Source organism: Lolium perenne, chromosome 1, assembly GCF_019359855.2.
Source record: "Lolium perenne isolate Kyuss_39 chromosome 1, Kyuss_2.0, whole genome shotgun sequence".
NCBI classification, from domain to species: domain Eukaryota; kingdom Viridiplantae; phylum Streptophyta; class Magnoliopsida; order Poales; family Poaceae; genus Lolium; species Lolium perenne.
The window spans coordinates 205,375,317-205,394,017 of NC_067244.2; positions in this window are offsets into that span (position 1 = coordinate 205,375,317).

The window sequence follows — 18,701 nt, forward strand, 5'->3', positions numbered from 1 at the left end:
CGCGGGCAGGATGGTGGAGCTGTTTGGTGTTATGGTGACATCGACGGCAGGCCTGACACGGTAATACGTTGATCTCGCTTGGAGATGGGTTCGAGATAGATGGCGACGTGTGCAATGGCACACCCTCAGAGTTTTGCTTTTTGGATGATGTGTGTTGGTGTACCGTCAGGGAGTATTGCCTTGTTCATGCCCCCCCTTCATCGTAGGTATAGCGAGCTATCGCTAGGAAGGAGGCTTCGAGATTGATCTTTGTATTCCCTTGTAAGGTATTGCGAATAATTTAATAAAGAAAAAAAGTTGTGTGCATCCTTTTGATGCAGAGGCTGGGGCTATGTTCCTTGATCGAAAAAAGCATTTCATTTAATAAGTGTGGAAGTGCATGCACTATAGTTTCTTACTTACCACTTCATTTACAAAACCACCAAAAATATACACACTGAAGGACTTGCTCGTCTACAAACTGGATGCGCATCTAGTGTGGAATACATAACAAATAACTCCACATCCTATTAAGATGAAAATCTAAACATTTAAAACACTACCAATACACTATAGTAAAACATAAACATTTTGGATAATTATTCTAATCCAACAATCTATGACTAACAATTTGCATCTAATAATTCACACTAATAATACAACAACAAATTTATAACCAATAATTTATGACTAACATGTGGAGGCGGCCTCGAATAGGCGGCGACAAAATTAGTTCAATGTAGCGGTGCGGGGTGGCGGCGGCACAAACCTGGAGGTGGCGATGACGCGATCATGGGGTTGGCGGCGGCACGAACGCGGGGTGGAGGCGGCAATGTCGCGATCACGGGGTTGGAGGCGGCACGAACGCGGGTGGAGGCGGCGGCACCTGCATGGACCGGTGGCAGCGCGGGGAAAGTGTGGAGCGGAGAGAGGGGCATCGCCAGGGTGGAGTCGAGGGGCGAGGTGGCATGTTTTTTTTTGTATGTGTGTGTGTGTGTGTGGAAAAAGAGGGGCGATGTAAGGACTAGGTCGACCGGTGTGGGTTTTTTCGTGGCCACATCGCGGGCCGTGTGTTTGTTAGTGGGTCGCTAGTGGCGTGGCCCAATTCACCACGCCACTAGCGGTATGACCATCATGGCAATTGTTGGTTTTCATTGTGAATTGCTTTTTATTAAATAAAAGAATCTTTACAAATTTTGAAGAAAAGTTAGTGGCGTGCTGTAAACGCCACAAGTAGAAAGCTCTTAGTGGTGTGTTGAAAAAATGCCACTCCATTGAGGTTGGTCCACCGGGGTTGCTTTGTGGACCCATATTATTGTAGCGTGACATTTTGCCATGTCAGTGGTACGCCCATACATGTGGCGTACCAATATGCACCACACAAACAGAAATTACCTGTGACGTATTTTCAGTTTGCCATGCCACACATCACATGATCCCTGCGGGCTGTTCTCTACCAGTGAAACATGATCCATTATCCAATGATCGCTGCATCAATAAATTTCATTTACACATCCTTGGATATAGTTTGTAGTAGTACCTCCATACCGTTTTATTAGTGTATTACACATTTTGAGAGAAAAAATAACTATTAATTTGGTTAATAAAATACGAGATATGTAACATAAAAATAATATCATTGGATTCATATTCCAAAGAAGTTTTTAATGGTATAATTTTTGTAGTTTATGTCTTATATTTTGTTGATTGGCCAAATTAAGTATTAATTTTTTTCTAGAAAGATAATAGTCTAATATGTTAGGAAATAATACATGTGATCAATTGTGTATGGGAGGGATGCTTCCCAGGAGGTGTCTGTTGGAGAAGAGGTGTCTCCCCAACACACCCCTTCACCCTGTATATAAGTGGGTCTCCCACATTGCAATGAAACAAGAGAATCATTTGCTCCATTCATTTGTGTCTCTTCTCTCTATACTCTAACACGTTATCAGCACGCTCAAACTACTGGGTTCGGCCACGATTGAGAAAATAATTGATGCGGCAGCAGCAATCTCGCCAAGACAATGACGAGCGCTGCACAAGGGACGGCAAGCGCCACATGCTAACGAAAAATCGATCGATCTTTATTGATCGTTTAGCATTCACCGTTGGTGGATTGCATGAGGCATACCTACATGAAGAATAATTGATCGGGAGATTGCTACTTTGTTATGTTCTTGTGGTTAATAATTGATCAGAGAACTAACTGCTTTTTCTAACATCGATGTCTGTATGCAGCAGATACTGGAAGGCGTTCTGGACGCACAAACAAGCGCCGATTCTTGCACGGCTTCGGCGCAGGGCGACGTGCGTGGTATCTGGCCGACGGCGCCAACATGCGGGGAACGCGACGGCTTACGGCCGAGGCGCGACTATCCGCGTCCGCGATGACGGCCTTCCACAAGACAAGGCGAGGCAGTGGCAAGCCCCCAGTGGGAGCTATCTGACCCGGCGCCTCAGGGACGGCCCTGTTTCCGGCTTCCGTTGTGGAGGCTTTACATGGCGGCGCAGTAGTCTCCATCTCGCGAGGCGGCGCTGGCCGATGCAACCGTTGGTGCGGCTAACGCCTGCGAGAGAAACCCCGCGGTGGCAGCCGACAGCCGACGCGGCAGGAGGCGACGCACGGTAGGCCGCGAAGCCGGATGGCTACGTACGCCTGGCAGCGGCTCGTCGGCAATGGCGTCGTGGCTGCACCTAGCGGCGGACACCTCCGGCGCGGACGCACCTTCCCGGACGTTCATCTTCAGAGGAGCAGGAAGGAGCGCCGTGGGCTTCGGCTCCACGCCGTCGAACTCGCCGGCGGCGGCCGCCTCGCCGCTGCAGGGCAATCGAGGGGAGCGGACGAGCGGTTGCTCCTGATGGAGACGAACCATCCCCTCGCCTCTTTGTTCAAAAAATAAAATCCCCTCCCCTTATCCGTTCCTGAGAACGGTGGGGCTGGGCCAACCGAACGGCCAGATCGGCCTGGCCCATGCAGTTTGCCCAGCCTGGAAAAAAAGCAGAATCGAAAAAAGTGGCCTCAGCCACTATATTGGGCTGTAAATTTGGCCCAATATGCTATATTTTTCGTTTTCTCTTTTCTGATTAAGCTTTCACCTGTTCAGTTTTTGTGCATTATGTGTTTGTTGGAAATTTTCAAACACATCGGCGACGCTGAGAGCATCACCATCATTCGAATAGAATATGGAATTTGCTTGCAAATTTGGAAAATATCAGGTAATCAAGTGTATGACACTTGCATAACTATGTCAAGTTTATACTTGTTAATTAGAAGGTAATTGATATGTGGCATCTACTACATAATTGTAGATTATGCACCGTTACCTTAAGGTCTAAATTATGTCATTATGACATAATGACCCCTTCAATTTTGCACACAACTTATGGATTGCATGATGGCAACGAATTTATTTCGTTCACAACTGTGAGGTCTACACCGCCATGTGGTGATTACCTTCAATGTGATTTAGTTAACACAAGGTTGGAAAAGCTCCATAAGAGTGAGGTCTACATTACATAATAGTGATTACCTCCATGTGTTTCAAGCAAAAATGAAGGCGCAATAGTTATGGCATGGTATCATAGCTACGAAATAATTTTCATTTAAAACAATGATGTCTACACATCTGGTGACTACCTTGATGAAGTTTTTCCAAATGCTTCGCAACTTCATAGCATTTGTTATTGGTTGTGACTTTAGTGTCACGTACTCCATCAAATGTGGAACCAAGACATTGGCGACGATAACATCGCCATGTTAAGCTATGAAGAGAATTATGCAAAATACTTGCATAATTTGGTGATTACCTTCCAGACAAACACAACTTATGAGATGCCATCATAGCTATTAATTTTCAGGCACAACTGAGAGGTTTAACACCATTTTGTGGTGATTACCTGTGGTGACCCAGCGTACCACTGCATGGTGTATTACACAAGTCGTTGACATAACACAAGTGAAACACCGTTCCACTCATATTACATCTCTCAGAGTGGTACAACAGAAACATATGCGAGTCCAAGGTATGTCTATAGAAGTACACATGAACTGTTTACATAAGATCAACACAACCTCCTACTTTACAGTGAGGTAAAACTTCAAATAAAGCTCCAGAAGAACGACTCGTAGTCTATCTTATTTTGCTAACCCAAGTTTAAGAGCTATTTGGCTTGCTATAGAATTCTAGCTACTTAGGTGCTAGGATTAGGTAAAGGTTCCCTTCTATTACTAATCTAGGTTTCCATTGACTTATTTGATTGGATTCTTCATCTTGTTGCAGTTGACTCCTTTGTCTTCAAGTTCCACGGTAGTTTCTCCTTCGGTGCCTTGATCTAAGAAGGGGGTTCAAACGAGATAGAATGAGTACGAGCGTACTCAGCAAGTTCATATTAGGAAATATGTGTATCATGCACTAGCTACAGCCATAGACCAGAAAGTCATAGGCCAATGCAAGTTTTTGTAAACATTTCTTCAAAAGGTTTATTTTATTCTGAAAACTATGCCCGTCAGTCTTCACAGGTTGAACAGAACTTCGTGGAGTTCCTTTCCTGCCGCGTTCGCAGTTCCCTTCCCGGAACAGGGAGTGACAGTCACAATTCTTGGTACCCTCTGCAGAGGTGCGTTACTTTACCCCACAAGAGATCTTAACCATGTTGCCGGCCGAGAGTATGTCCTCGTCCACACTTCCTTTGGTGTGAGGCCCAGTATAAGATCCAAGCCAATCATTGCCTTCTCCGCGACCCTGCAAACCCACCCTTTTGTCCAACCGTACACCCCCAGTAGACTTCTCCCGATAATACGGCTTTACTCACGGTGTACTCCGGACAATCCATCATAGATCGTAGAGCTTATCATCACTAATGGATGGGGATTTAAAAGGATTTCCCAACCTATTGCGGCAGTGCCTCCAACACCCCACCGGCTCTACCAATCCGTTGGCGTGCAGAAGGGAAAAGATACAGCTGACTTCCCCAGAGCCATTATAGATCATATGGATAACGCGATATGTACGGCGCTAGAATCACTGGACAGCATTGGTACTTAGTCCTGGATGAGTAGTACCCATGCAATGGAACCTCCACCATATCAACACATACCATGGTTCCATTGCCCACCACATAGTCATATTCATAATTGTAAAATAATACTTTGCTTTTCAATGCATGAGTGATAAGTATAGTACTTTGCATATATTTTGATACAAATAATCAAATGACATGAGCAAGCGATGAACTTGCCTTTCTTGACTGCAAGATTATGCAGGCAAAAGCTTCGATACGTGATAACTCCAAATTCTGAAATACCATCATCGTCCGGTAAGGACAATGTTTAAAGAACGAGCAAAGATGCTATAATGCATAGTATGAGATGCAATCGTCCCGAGCGTAACCTAACCTCGATGCTTTAGGATGTATGAGTTGTAAAGATTTCTTTAGGGTTTGTTGCACTTTTAGAATGGTTCTCAATCAAGGTTCTTATAAGGGTTTGGTTATATTAGCATCATAATCAAGTGATATAAGACATCATAACAATCATACACATAAGGAATAGTGGTGGAACAATATATAAAGAACAGTTGTCAATTTTAAGTTCTACAGGACATGGTTGATGATTACTTATGCTATACTTCAAAAGAATAACTTTTGAAGAACATGTTGTTTAAGAAATATTGAGTATTTCAAAGAAGGATTAGGGCTTCTAAGGTTTGATTGGTATTTGTACTTCAAAAGAATAACTTTTGAAGAACAGGTTAAAATAAGAATATGAACTACTATATATAGGTGCTATGGCTTCTAGGGTTGACTATTGGATTCATTTAGTTTCACTAATAGGGACTAGTTGGGTTCTTAAGTTGAATGGGCTTCTATATAGCAAGTATTGGTAGGTTTATTACTATGGTTGATTATGGGTATCCTATCAAAGGATGATGGTCAAGATGGTTCTATAAATTAGCTATTAGGGTTTACTATGCTTTCACAATTGCTTCACTAAGTAATCTCTAATGGTTTTTAATCTAAGTGGCTTATCATTTTCTAAGTAGGGTTTAGTAGAATAGGAGCATGTGTTGTGAATTACTACCCAAGGTTGGTACTAGGGTCTATAATTATGGTTCTACTAAATTATGCTGGTTGAGGTTGATCCTAATGGTATGGTGATCAATGGTACTAATCCAATTAACAAGTTAGGGTTTATACCTAGGTGACACTAGTGGATTATACCAGGTTTATTCAAAAATGAAGACCTGACATGACAAGCTCATGTGGATTGGTTTTATGTTGGTGGATCATGAACATGCATTCATTGGTTACCTATCAAGGTTCTACATGTAGAGTTGAGGTGGCTATGATCACATGGGCTAAACCCCTAGGGTTTTAGGTTTGCAACTACTATGGATGAACACATGGAATAATGAGATCAAGGTTCTTATTCAAATTGAAACTAGGGTTTCTAAATTATGGTACATCTCCTAAAATGATGATTGGAAATATAAATGTGGTAACTAATTACTTTGAAGCATAATTAGTAATGGTTTGGCATTTTACTAATCTTCACAAGACTTAATAATTACAGTAACTCCTATTTTAGTTTAATTAAGAATCAGGGTTTAATAATTGTTATTAGGGTTTAAAATAATTAACTTGTTAACTAAAGATGTTTAAGTAAATAACTTTTGATTTACCAAAATAATATTGGCTTATAATATTTTCTTGAGTTATTACTATTTAAAGAAAATAGAAAATAGTAATTTGTAATTAGGGTTTATGAATTACCACTAATAATTAAGTTAATGCAAATATGGTAAATAAAATTAATCCTAACATTTTAATTTGTTATCGAATAGTTAAAATTTAAATTTGAAACTTCACTAATTATTGAATTTAATTTGCATTTTAAATAAATGAAAAGGCATAATTAAAGAGTTAAAAATAAATGGATTTTTATTTTGTCACACATTTTTGTTTTATATTTTATTTGAATAGAGTTTATTTTTGTGAGCATTTTGATATATTATTTATCTTTTTCTGAGTTGAAATGAATTTTGTATGATTTTACAAAGTTTCAACATTTTTCTGGAATTTGAAATAAATGAAAATTACTAAGCATACCAGTTCGCATATACCCGCAGTGACTGACTGGTGGGACCAAGGAACACGTCGACTGCCATGTTGGATGCCACGTGAGCAAGGACTGGTCAAGATTGACCGTGAGCTTTGACCTTGCAACGCCGGCGGCCAGAGCACGGTGGCGTCGCCGCTACAAGGCCTCCCTGGATGCGTGGTTGGTACTAAACGAACGAGAAGAAGACAAGGAACACGATGGTGGTGGTGGCTTGGCGAGGGGATCACCGGAGCTATGCCGGCGACCATGTCCCGCGGCGGTTTACTCCAGCGAGCACACGAACTACGGCTACGGTTGATGCCAGGAAGCAATAGAGGAGTCCAGAGATGCGCAAGCTCACCCTGGTGCCTCCCAGATAGTCGCCGATGTTGATTGGAGAAGGAATCGAGCTCAACTTCGCCGATTCCGGCGATGTACTGCGGAGGAAGATCTTGAAATTGGCCGCACTCAAACCTCCCCTGGATGCTCGGCTTGACCTGTAGAACGACGATGTCGAGGCGCACCTCCTCGACCACCTCTTGAGCTCCAGGGTGGCTTCTATCGACTGCTAGCCGGAGAACTGGCCGGCCATGGCGGGGGTTCCAGTGAGATATAGAGAGAGCTAGAGAGGGATAGAGAAGATCTGGAGGAGTGGATGAGATCAAGAAGTTCTCGGCGGTGCTTTCACCCCTATTTATAGGCCGAGGGGAGCACGGAGACTGCGACACGACGACGATGATGGCCAAGAGGTGGCGGTCTCTGGAAGGTGGTCTGGCGAGGATCTTTTCGCTCCTGCGGATAGACTCGGATGCGAGAGACCTAGGGAGGGGTTCTGGAAGCTTCCACGCGTCCGGGACGTCCTTATCGTCGACGAGGATGGCGTCTACTGGCGCTGCCGCGGTGTCGAGCTCGGAAAGGAAGACGAAGACGATGGCCTCCTCTCGCACGATTTTTGAAGCAATCAAAACGGTAAGTGGCTTTGGGCTGGGCTGATGCTGGGCTTGGTTGACGTAGTGGTGATGGGCTGCTGCGGTGCTGAGGTCCAGGTAAGTTTCCCTCCACTTCTTATTTAAAATTTTCATTTCCTTTTTATGTTTTTATTTACTGGTTTTAATTCAAATTGAATTCTGTTTTGTTTTACAGGTTCTAAAATATTTGAGTATTAATATAACTTGATGACAATGCTCACTGTATTGTTTTGTTGTTAAACAACCATTTTATAATTGATTAATTTTAGTTCTTATGAGGCACAAGTTAAAAGTGCAAATAGATATGAATTTTAGGATTCAATTCAATTACTTTAAATTTAGGAATCAATTCTGTTTTAAAAGATCTGAAATTGAGAACATGTGAATGGTGAACATATTATATTTTTCAAGTGCTTAACCATATTGATTGTTCACATATAAATTAATTATGGCTAGGGTTTAACAAATGGTAAAGGAAATGGGATTGGTTCATGATTTTATGTGTATGATAGTTCTTAGGGTTTAATAAGAGTGGTGATATAACCTCTATAATCATCAATCCAGCTTTGACTTAAATTATTTAAGATGAATCATATATTCCTCATGGTTAATTTAATTGCTCTTGTGGTGATTCTATTTTATAAACTACTATTTCATTTGGTTTACTTAGGCAAAGTATTTGGATTGCAAAGTAGAATAGGATCTTGGTTTCATTCTACTCACCAAATGGTATTTAATACTAATTATCTATAACTTGGTTTGTACTTGTGATCCATGATACACAAGTTAGGACATAATATTCTATGTGGTGTGAATTCTACTTGAAAGGTTTAGGGTTTTGCATAAGCTTCACTAAATTGAAGTATAAATAGGCATGAGGTATGGCAGGGTTCTAATTATAATCCAAGTTAATCCATGGGTTGGAATTCAAATGTAGTTTAGGGTTTAAGTAGTGATCACCAATGTGATACACAACTAGGATTAGAATATGAGCATAAGCTTTGGTTATGTTTCACTAATGGAACATGGCTCTGATGATGCGTAAAGCACACGCTCGTTGGGAACCCCAAGTGGAAGGTGTGATGCGTACAGCAGCAAGTTTCCCTCAGTAAGAAACCAAGGTTTATCGAACCAGTAGGAGTCAAGAAGCACGTTGAAGGTTGATGGCGGCGGGATGTAGTGCGGCGCAACACCAGGGATTCCGGCGCCAACGTGGAACCTGCACAACACAACCAAAGTACTTTGCCCCAACGAAACAGTGAGGTTGTCAATCTCACCGGCTTGCTGTAACAAAGGATTAACCGTATTGTGTGGAAGATGATTGTTTGCAGAAAACAGTAGAACAAGTATTGCAGTAGATTGTATTTCAGTAAAGAGAATTGGACCGGGGTCCACAGTTCACTAGAGGTGTCTCTCCCATAAGATAAACAGCATGTTGGGTGAACAAATTACAGTTGGGCAATTGACAAATAAAGAGAGCATGACCATGCACATACATATCATGATGAGTATAGTTAGATTTAATTAGGCATTACGACAAAGTACATAGACCGCCATCCAACTGCATCTATGCCTAAAAAGTCCACCTTCAGGTTATCATCCGAACCCCCTCCAGTATTAAGTTGCAAAGCAACAGACAATTGCATTAAGTATGGTGCGTAATGTAATCAACAACTACATCCTTAGACATAGCATCAATGTTTTATCCCTAGTGGCAACAGCACAACACAACCTTAGAACTTTCTGTCACTTTGTCCCGGTGTCAATGCAGGCATGAACCCACTATCGAGCATAAGTACTCCCTCTTGGAGTTACAAGCATCTACTTGGCCAGAGCATCTACTAGTAACGGAAAGCATGCAAGATCATAAACAACACGTAGATATAACTTTGATAATCAACATAACAAGTATTCTCTATTCATCGGATCCCAACAAACGCAACATATAGAATTACAGATAGATGATCTTGATCATGTTAGGCAGCTCACAAGATCCGACAATGATAGCACAATGGGGAGAAGACAACCATCTAGCTACTGCTATGGACCCATAGTCCAGGGGTAGACTACTCACACATCACACCGGAGGCGACCATGGCGGCGTAGAGTCCTCCGGGAGATGATTCCCCTCTCCGGCAGGGTGCGGAGGCGATCTCTGGATCCCCCCCGAGATGGGATCGGCGTTGGCGGCGTCTGCGGAAGGTTTTCCGTATCGTGGCCCTCGGTACTGGGGGTTTCGTCACGGAGGCTTTAAGTAGGCGGAAGGGTAGGTCAAGAGGCGGCGCGAGGGCCCCGGACCATAGGGCCGCGCGGCCGAGGCGGGGCCGCGCCCTATGCTGCAGCTGCCTCGTGGCCCCTCTTCGTTTCGTCTTCGGACTTACGGAAGCTTCGTGGAAAAATAGGCCCCTGGGCTTTGATTTCGTCAATTCCGAGAATATTTCCTTACTAGGATTTCTGAAACCAAAAACAGCAGAAAAACAAGAATCGGCACTTCGGCATCTTGTTAATAGGTTAGTTCCGAGAAAATGCACGAATATGACATAAAGTGTGCATAAAACATGTAGATAACATCAATAATGTGGCATGGAACATAAGAAATTATCGATACGTCGGAGACGTATCAGCATCCCCAAGCTTAGTTCTGCTCGTCCCGAGCAGGTAAAACGATAACACGAGATAATTTACGGAGTGACATGCCATCATAATCTTGATCATACTATTTGTAAAGCATATGTAGTGAATGCAGCGATCAAAACAATGTATATGACATGAGTAAACAAGTGAATCATAAAGCAAAGACTTTTCATGAATAGCACTTCAAGACAAGCATCAATAAGTCTTGCATAAGAGTTAACTCATAAAACAATAATTCAAAGTAAAGGCATTGAAGCAACACAAAAGAAGATTAAGTTTCAGCGGTTGCTTTCAACTTGTAACATGTATATCTCATGGATATTGTCAACATAGAGTAATATAATAAGTGCAATAAGCAAGTATGTAGGAATCAATGCACAGTTCACACAAGTGTTTGCTTCTTGAGGTGGAGAGAAATAGGTGAACTGACTCAACATTGAAAGTAAAAGAATGGTCCTCCATAGAGGAAAAGCATCGATTGCTATATTTGTGCTAGAGCTTTGATTTTGAAACATGAAACAATTTTGTCAACGGTAGTAATAAAGCATATGCATCATGTAAATTATATCTTATAAGTTGCAAGCCTCATGCATAGTGTACTAATAGTGCCCGCACCTTGTCCTAATTAGCTTGGACTACCGGATCATCACAATGCACATGTTTTTACCAAGTGTCACAAAGGGGTACCTCTATGCCGCTGTACAAAGGTCTAAGGAGAAAGCTCGCATTGGATTTCTCGCTATTGATTATTCTTCAACTTAGACATCCATACCGGGACAACATAGACAACAGATAATGGACTCCTCTTTTATGCATAAGCATGTAACAACAATTAATAATTTTCTCATTTGAGATTGAGGATATATGTCCAAAACTGAAACTTCCACCATGGATCATGGCTTTAGTTAGCGGCCCAATGTTCTTCTCTAACATTATGCATGCTTAACCATAAGGTGGTAGATCTCTCTTACTTCAGACAAGACGGACATGCATAGCAACTCACATGAAATTCAACAATGAATAGTTGATGGCGTCCCCCGTGAACATGGTTATCGCACAACAAGCAACTTAATAAGAGATAAAGTGCATAATTACATATTCAATACCACAATAGTTTTTAAGCTATTTGTCCCATGAGCTATATATTGCAAAGGTGAATGATGGAATTTTAAAGGTAGCACTCAAGCAATTTACTTTGGAATGGCGGAAAATACCATGTAGTAGGTAGGTATGGTGGACACAAATGGCATAGTGGTTGGCTCAAGTATTTTGGATGCATGAGAAGTATTCCCTCTCGATACAAGGTTTAGGCTAGCAAGGCTTATTTGAAACAAACACAAGGATGAACCGGTGCAGCAAAACTCACATAAAAGACATATTGAAAACATTATAAGACTCTACACCGTCTTCCTTGTTGTTCAAACTCAATACTAGAAATTATCTAGACCTTAGAGAAACCAAATATGCAAACCAAATTTTAGCATGCTCTATGTATTTCTTCATTAATGGGTGCAAAGCATATGATGCAAGAGCTTAATCATGAGCACAACAATTGCCAAGTATCACATTACCCAAGACATTTATAGCAATTACTACATGTATCATTTTCCAATTCCAACCATATAACAATTTAACGAAGGAGAAACTTCGCCATGAATACTATGAGTAGAAACCAAGGACATACTTGTCCATATGCTACAGCGGAGCGTGTCTCTCTCCCATAAAGTGAATGCTAGGATCCATTTTATTCAAACAAAACAAAAAACAAAAACAAACCGACGCTCCAAGAAAAAGCACATAAGATGTGATGGAATAAAAATATAGTTTCAGGGGAGGAACCTGATAATGTTGTCGATGAAGAAGGGGATGCCTTGGGCATCCCCAAGCTTAGACGCTTGAGTCTTCTTAATATATGCAGGGGTGAACCACCGGGGCATCCCCAAGCTTAGAGCTTTCACTCTCCTTGATCATGTTGCATCATACTCCTCTCTTGATCCTTGAAAACTTCCTCCACACCAAACTCGAAACAACTCATTAGAGGGTTAGTGCACAATAAAAATTAACATATTCAGAGGTGACACAATCATTCTTAACACTTCTGGACATTGCATAATGCTACTGGACATTAGTGGATCAAAGAAATTCATCCAACATAGCAAAAGAGGCAATGCGAAATAAAAGGCAGAATCTATCAAAACAGAACAGTTCGTATTGACGAATTTTAAAATGGCACCAGACTTGCTCAAATGAAAATGCTCAAATTGAATGAAAGTTGCGTACATATCTGAGGATCATGCACGTAAATTGGCTTAATTTTATGAGCTACCTACAGGGAGGTGGACCCAGATTCGTGACAGCAAAGAAATCTGGAACTGCGCAGTAATCCAAATCTAGTACTTACTTTTCTATCAACGGCTTAACTTGGCACAACAAAACACAAAACTAAGATAAGGAGAGGTTGCTACAGTAGTAAACAACTTCCAAGACACAAAATAAAAACAAAGTACTGTAGGTAAAAACATGGGTTGTCTCCCATAAGCGCTTTTCTTTAACGCCTTTCAGCTAGGCGCAGAAAGTGTGTATCAAGTATTATCAAAGGGTGGTGCATTCTCATCGGGGTGCGGAGTTTTCTCAACCAGGCATAATATATTAGATACATAAGTTTTAGCATCTCCCTTTTCATTAGTCTTGGGCTTGCTACTCTCATCAAACAAATCTTCAGGAACAATCCAATCAAAATTCTTTTCTAGTGCCTCACACATTCCCAAGAGCTTGCAAGGTATTGATGTTTTAATGTCCCCCTCATAATTAACTTTATTAGTGTACTTTTGTCTATCCTTTTCCATCTTCTCAAGGGTACTGGCAAAATTGGTATAAGAACCTAGCATATTATATTTAGTGAAAACTTTTCTAGCTTCTCTCGCTATTCCCCCAAATTCTTTAAGAAGGGTTTCTAATACAAAATCTTTCTTTTCTCCTTCTTCCATATCACTGAGTGTAAGAAACATATGTTGAATCACAGGATTAAGATTAACAAATCTAGCTTCTAATGCGTGTACTAAAGAAGCAACAGCAATTTCATAAGTGGGGGCAAGTTCTACCAAGTGTCTATCTTCAAAATCTTCGACCGTACTAATATGAGTGAAAAAATCTTCTATATTGTCTTTCCCAAGGATAGACCCTCGACCTACTGGTACATCTTTAAGAACAAACTTAGGAGGAAACATGATGAAATAAGTAAAGTAAATGCAAGTAACTAATTTTTTTTTGTGTTTTTGATATAGCAAACAAGATAGCAAGTAAAGTAAAACTAGCAACTAATTTTTTTGTATTTTGATTTAGTGCAGCAAACAAAGTAGTAAATAAAACTAAGCAAGACAAAAACAAAGTAAAGAGATTGAGAAGTGGAGACTCCCCTTGCAGCGTGTCTTGATCTCCCGGCAACGGCGCCGGAAATTTAGCTTGATGACGCGTAAAGCACACGCTCGTTGGGAACCCCAAGTGGAAGGTGTGATGCGTACGGCAGCAAGTTTCCCTCGATGAAAACCAAGGTTTATCGAACCAGTAGGAGTCAAGAAGCACGTTGAAGGTTGATGGCGGCGGGATGTAGTGCGGCGCAACACCAGGGATTCCGGCGCCAACGTGGAACCTGCACAACACAACCAAAGTACTTTGCCCCAACGAAACAGTGAGGTTGTCAATCTCACCGGCTTGCTGTAACAAAGGATTAACCGTATTGTGTGGAAGATGATTGTTTGCAGAAAACAGTAGAACAAGTATTGCAGTAGATTGTATTTCAGTAAAGAGAATTGGACCGGGGTCCACAGTTCACTAGAGGTGTCTCTCCCATAAGATAAACAGCATGTTGGGTGAACAAATTACAGTTGGGCAATTGACAAATAAAGAGAGCATGACCATGCACATACATATCATGATGAGTATAGTGAGATTTAATTGGGCATTACGACAAAGTACATAGACCGCCATCCAACTGCATCTATGCCTAAAAAGTCCACCTTCAGGTTATCATCCGAACCCCCTCCAGTATTAAGTTGCAAAGCAACAGACAATTGCATTAAGTATGGTGCGTAATGTAATCAACAACTACATCCTTAGACATAGCATCAATGTTTTATCCCTAGTGGCAACAGCACAACACAACCTTAGAACTTTCTGTCACTGTCCCAGGTGTCAATGCAGGCATGAACCCACTGTCGAGCATAAGTACTCCCTCTTGGAGTTACAAGCATCTACTTGGCCAGAGCATCTACTAGTAACGGAAAGCATGCAAGATCATAAACAACACGTAGATATAACTTTGATAATCAACATAACAAGTATTCTCTATTCATCGGATCCCAACAAACGCAACATATAGAATTACAGATAGATGATCTTGATCATGTTAGGCAGCTCACAAGATCCGACAATGATAGCACAATGGGGAGAAGACAACCATCTAGCTACTGCTATGGACCCATAGTCCAGGGGTAGACTACTCACACATCACACCGGAGGCGACCATGGCGGCGTAGAGTCCTCCGGGAGATGATTCCCCTCTCCGGCAGGGTGCCGGAGGCGATCTCCTGGATTGTTGGGGGGATAACCCCCGGTATGCCAAAGGCATGCCAAACCGGATGGTTTGAGCCATCAAGATACCGGTTTAATGTTCTTACCGGAAGCCTGGTAGGAGTTTGGGAAAGCAAAGCTAGGCCGGTATCCCCAAAGGGGTATGCCGGAACCCGGTAAAGAAGGTACCGGAAAGGAGGGCCTGTCGGCAGGACTGGTCAAAGATTCTCTTCTGAGCAAGAAGACAAGGATGAGCTAAGCAGAGTGGCTTTAATCAGAGCCCTGGCGCCAAAGAGAGGGATGACGTCCAAAGAAGCTGGAGGACATCAGCAGCCCTGATTAAAGAGGACCCCGGCGTCATCTGTGATTAAAGTAGCTTTGTAAAGTAGTTTGTCCAGTCAAAGATGCTATTAGGGTTTCTTGTTCTGTAAGCCACCCTCTCCCCTATATAAGGAGAGGGGGTACTGCCTCTTACAGGCGCGAGACCACAGGAGAGTGTAGGCAATCGAACTTGTAACCATGTTGAGATCAATGAAGCTAGCGATCTAGTAAAGAGTTCTTCCTCTTGTCTCTCTTCTTGTATACCGGCCTCTGGTTGTGTTCTTGAGGAAAGCATCCGGAAGTTCTTCCCATCTAATCGCAAACCCTCCCCCGGATCCTCTAGCGTCTATTCGGCCCCAATCTAAGCCATCCTATGGCATCTGCTCGTTCACCACGACGACAGTTGGCGCCCACCGTGGGGCATGAAGTGGCGCTTGATGGAGTTCACATTCGGGCGGGCGTCCTCGAGATCTCCGGCGAGCGTACGGTGTCCGCGTTGGTGCAGCGCATCTACGCCATGGACTTCATCAACGACAACGCGGGCTGCTTCGCCAACGGCGGCGTCTTCCCCAAGAACGGCCGCATCATCGAGTTTGGCAGCCACCGCGTCTACCTCGGCACCGTCCCCGTGCGCCAGCGCCTCTCGCCGGTGCTGGTGGCACCGGACCCGCCAAGATGGCTCTGTGCTGGTCGCGCCGCCGGCAGCGTCGAGGTAATGATGACCGGTGTGGCTGGTGCAGGAAAGGAGGTTGCGGCTGAAGGTGCTGGTCGCGCGGTCTCGACCCGTGCGGCTAAGCCACCGCTGGAGCGCGGCGCAGGCGCAGCGGGAGCATCATCCGCGCCACCGGAAACACCGCTCCAAGCAGCGATGAACGTCCTCGCCACCCCCATCGCGCAGAACATCGACCCGGCAGCGGCTCAGGCGGAGCTGGAGGCGCAGCGCCAGAAGATGCTCGAGAGCGGCAAGGACATCGTCAGGGCGCAGCGCGAGCTGAACCTAACCGTACGTGAGTATAACGCTACCCATGGCTTTGCTTCTGTTAGCGCACATGCTGCCAGGATGCCGGAAAACCGGCTAAAAGCTCGCAACCTAGATCAGGATTTGCGCAAAGAGATTCATGCCGGCAAAAGTACCTCTGCATCTGTTAGCATCGTGGAAAAGCCTAAGTATAGTAGCCCGGATAAAACTATAAAAGCTGCTAAAGCCGCGGTAGAACTATGCGAGTCGCTTTCCGGAGATGCTTTGGCAAAACAGCAAGAGCGTGTTAGAGAGCTGCTGGAAACTATTGAGCAGCAAAATGCTGAGCAGCTGGCTAAGCTGAACAAGGCAGCAGCCTCAAAATCTGCGCGTTCAACAAAGAATGCCGGTAGCAAGTCCCATGGGCAGGCTTCGTCCCCCCATCCGGACAGAAGAAGAGAAAAAGAGGTGAATGCGCAGCAGATGACTGTGTACGATCCGATTCTTACCGGAAAGCAGCAAGCCGGGCAAAATGATGCCGGCAGAAAAAGCCAAGGGGCAGAACGAGGCTACGCCAAAGGAGGCTATGCCGGAAACAATCATGCCGGTAGATATGAGGCCGGGCAAAATTATCGAGCTGCAAGGGCAGCGTACGATGAGGAAGAAATAGATCCCCCGAGGTACCGGCAGGCAAGGGCCGCGGTACCGGAATGTTATGATGAAGCTGACTCTGCAAGACCGGCAGCATACCGGAACGCATTGGAAGAACGCTTGGGAGAGAGATACTTACCGGAACGGGATGCAAGGCACCGTCTGGATAGAGTGTACTTGTCGGAAATGATCGAGGAGGAAGGTCCTCCAGGTCCAAAGTGTTTTGGCCCAAGGATCATGAAAGAAAAACCACCAGTTCGCAACTTTATGTTGCCCCGTGACACAAAAACATATGATGGCACTACGAAGCCGGAAGATTGGCTCGCGGATTACGTGACCGCGGTATACGTCGCAGGCGGTGGAGGAACCGTAGCAGGAGGAGGAAACCGGCGTTGGGCCGTAAGGATCATACCATCGTTTTTGGTTGGACCGGCAAGAATCTGGCTAAACAACTTGCCGGCAGGAAGCATAAATGGCTGGCTGGATTTTGAGGAGGCTTTTGTGAGCAATTTCAGCAGCACCTATCAGAGGCCAATCTGGCCGCGGCACCTTGCTCTGTGCGTGCCGCGCCCGAGCAAAACAGACCGGGATTATCTGGCCCGGTGGAACACTACAAGGAACTCCTGTGAAGGGGTAATCGAGGCACAAGCCATTGCTTGGTTTAGCAGTGGGTGCAGAAGAGGTTCACCGTTGTGGCAAAAGTTGCAGCGGAACATGCCGACAACGTTGGCAGAGATGATACGTGTGGCGGATAGCTATGCGTTGGGAGACCCAACGCAGCCAGCAGTGCAGCCTGAGCCGGAACAGCTGCGCCACGAACAACACCGGGATAACCGGAATAACAAAAGAAGGGAAGATTTCCCGGATCGAAGGTATGGTCCGCAGCAAGTTGCTGCTGTGCAGGAAAACTCTGAGGCCAGCGGCAGTCAGAGGCAAAAAACCGGATCGCAGCCATGGGCGGGTCCTAAGAAACAATGGGTGGAAAAGAAACCCTGGGTCCAGAAAAGAAATTGGCAAGAACCCGCAAAATACACCATGGAAGCTACCATGGACCAACCTTGCCGGTGGCACACACCGAATCCGGCACACCCGTCAAACCATCTGACGAAGGATTGTACCTGGACCAAGTACTTGATGCAAAAGGGAACGGTAAAAGATGCACAGCCACCACAAGACATGCCGCGGCAACAACAGCTACCGCCACCACCGCCACTTACCGGGGCAAACGCCTTACCGGTGCAGCCAAACCGGCAGCAGTATCAGCAAGTTAACCGGGTGGAGCAAAACGACAATCAACCACCTCCACCGGCACCTTTAGGCCGGAATGTTTACGAAGACCCGCATCTGTGCTGTGTTGTCTTTGTCACTGAGCCAACAGACAGGCAAAGTGTACACCGCCGCTCCATGGAGGTCAATGCTGTGATGCCGGCAGTCCCCAAGTACATGCTGTGGTCCAATCAGGAAATTACCTGGTCATTCAAGGATCACCCTAAGATCATGCCGAATCCGGGTGGATATGCTC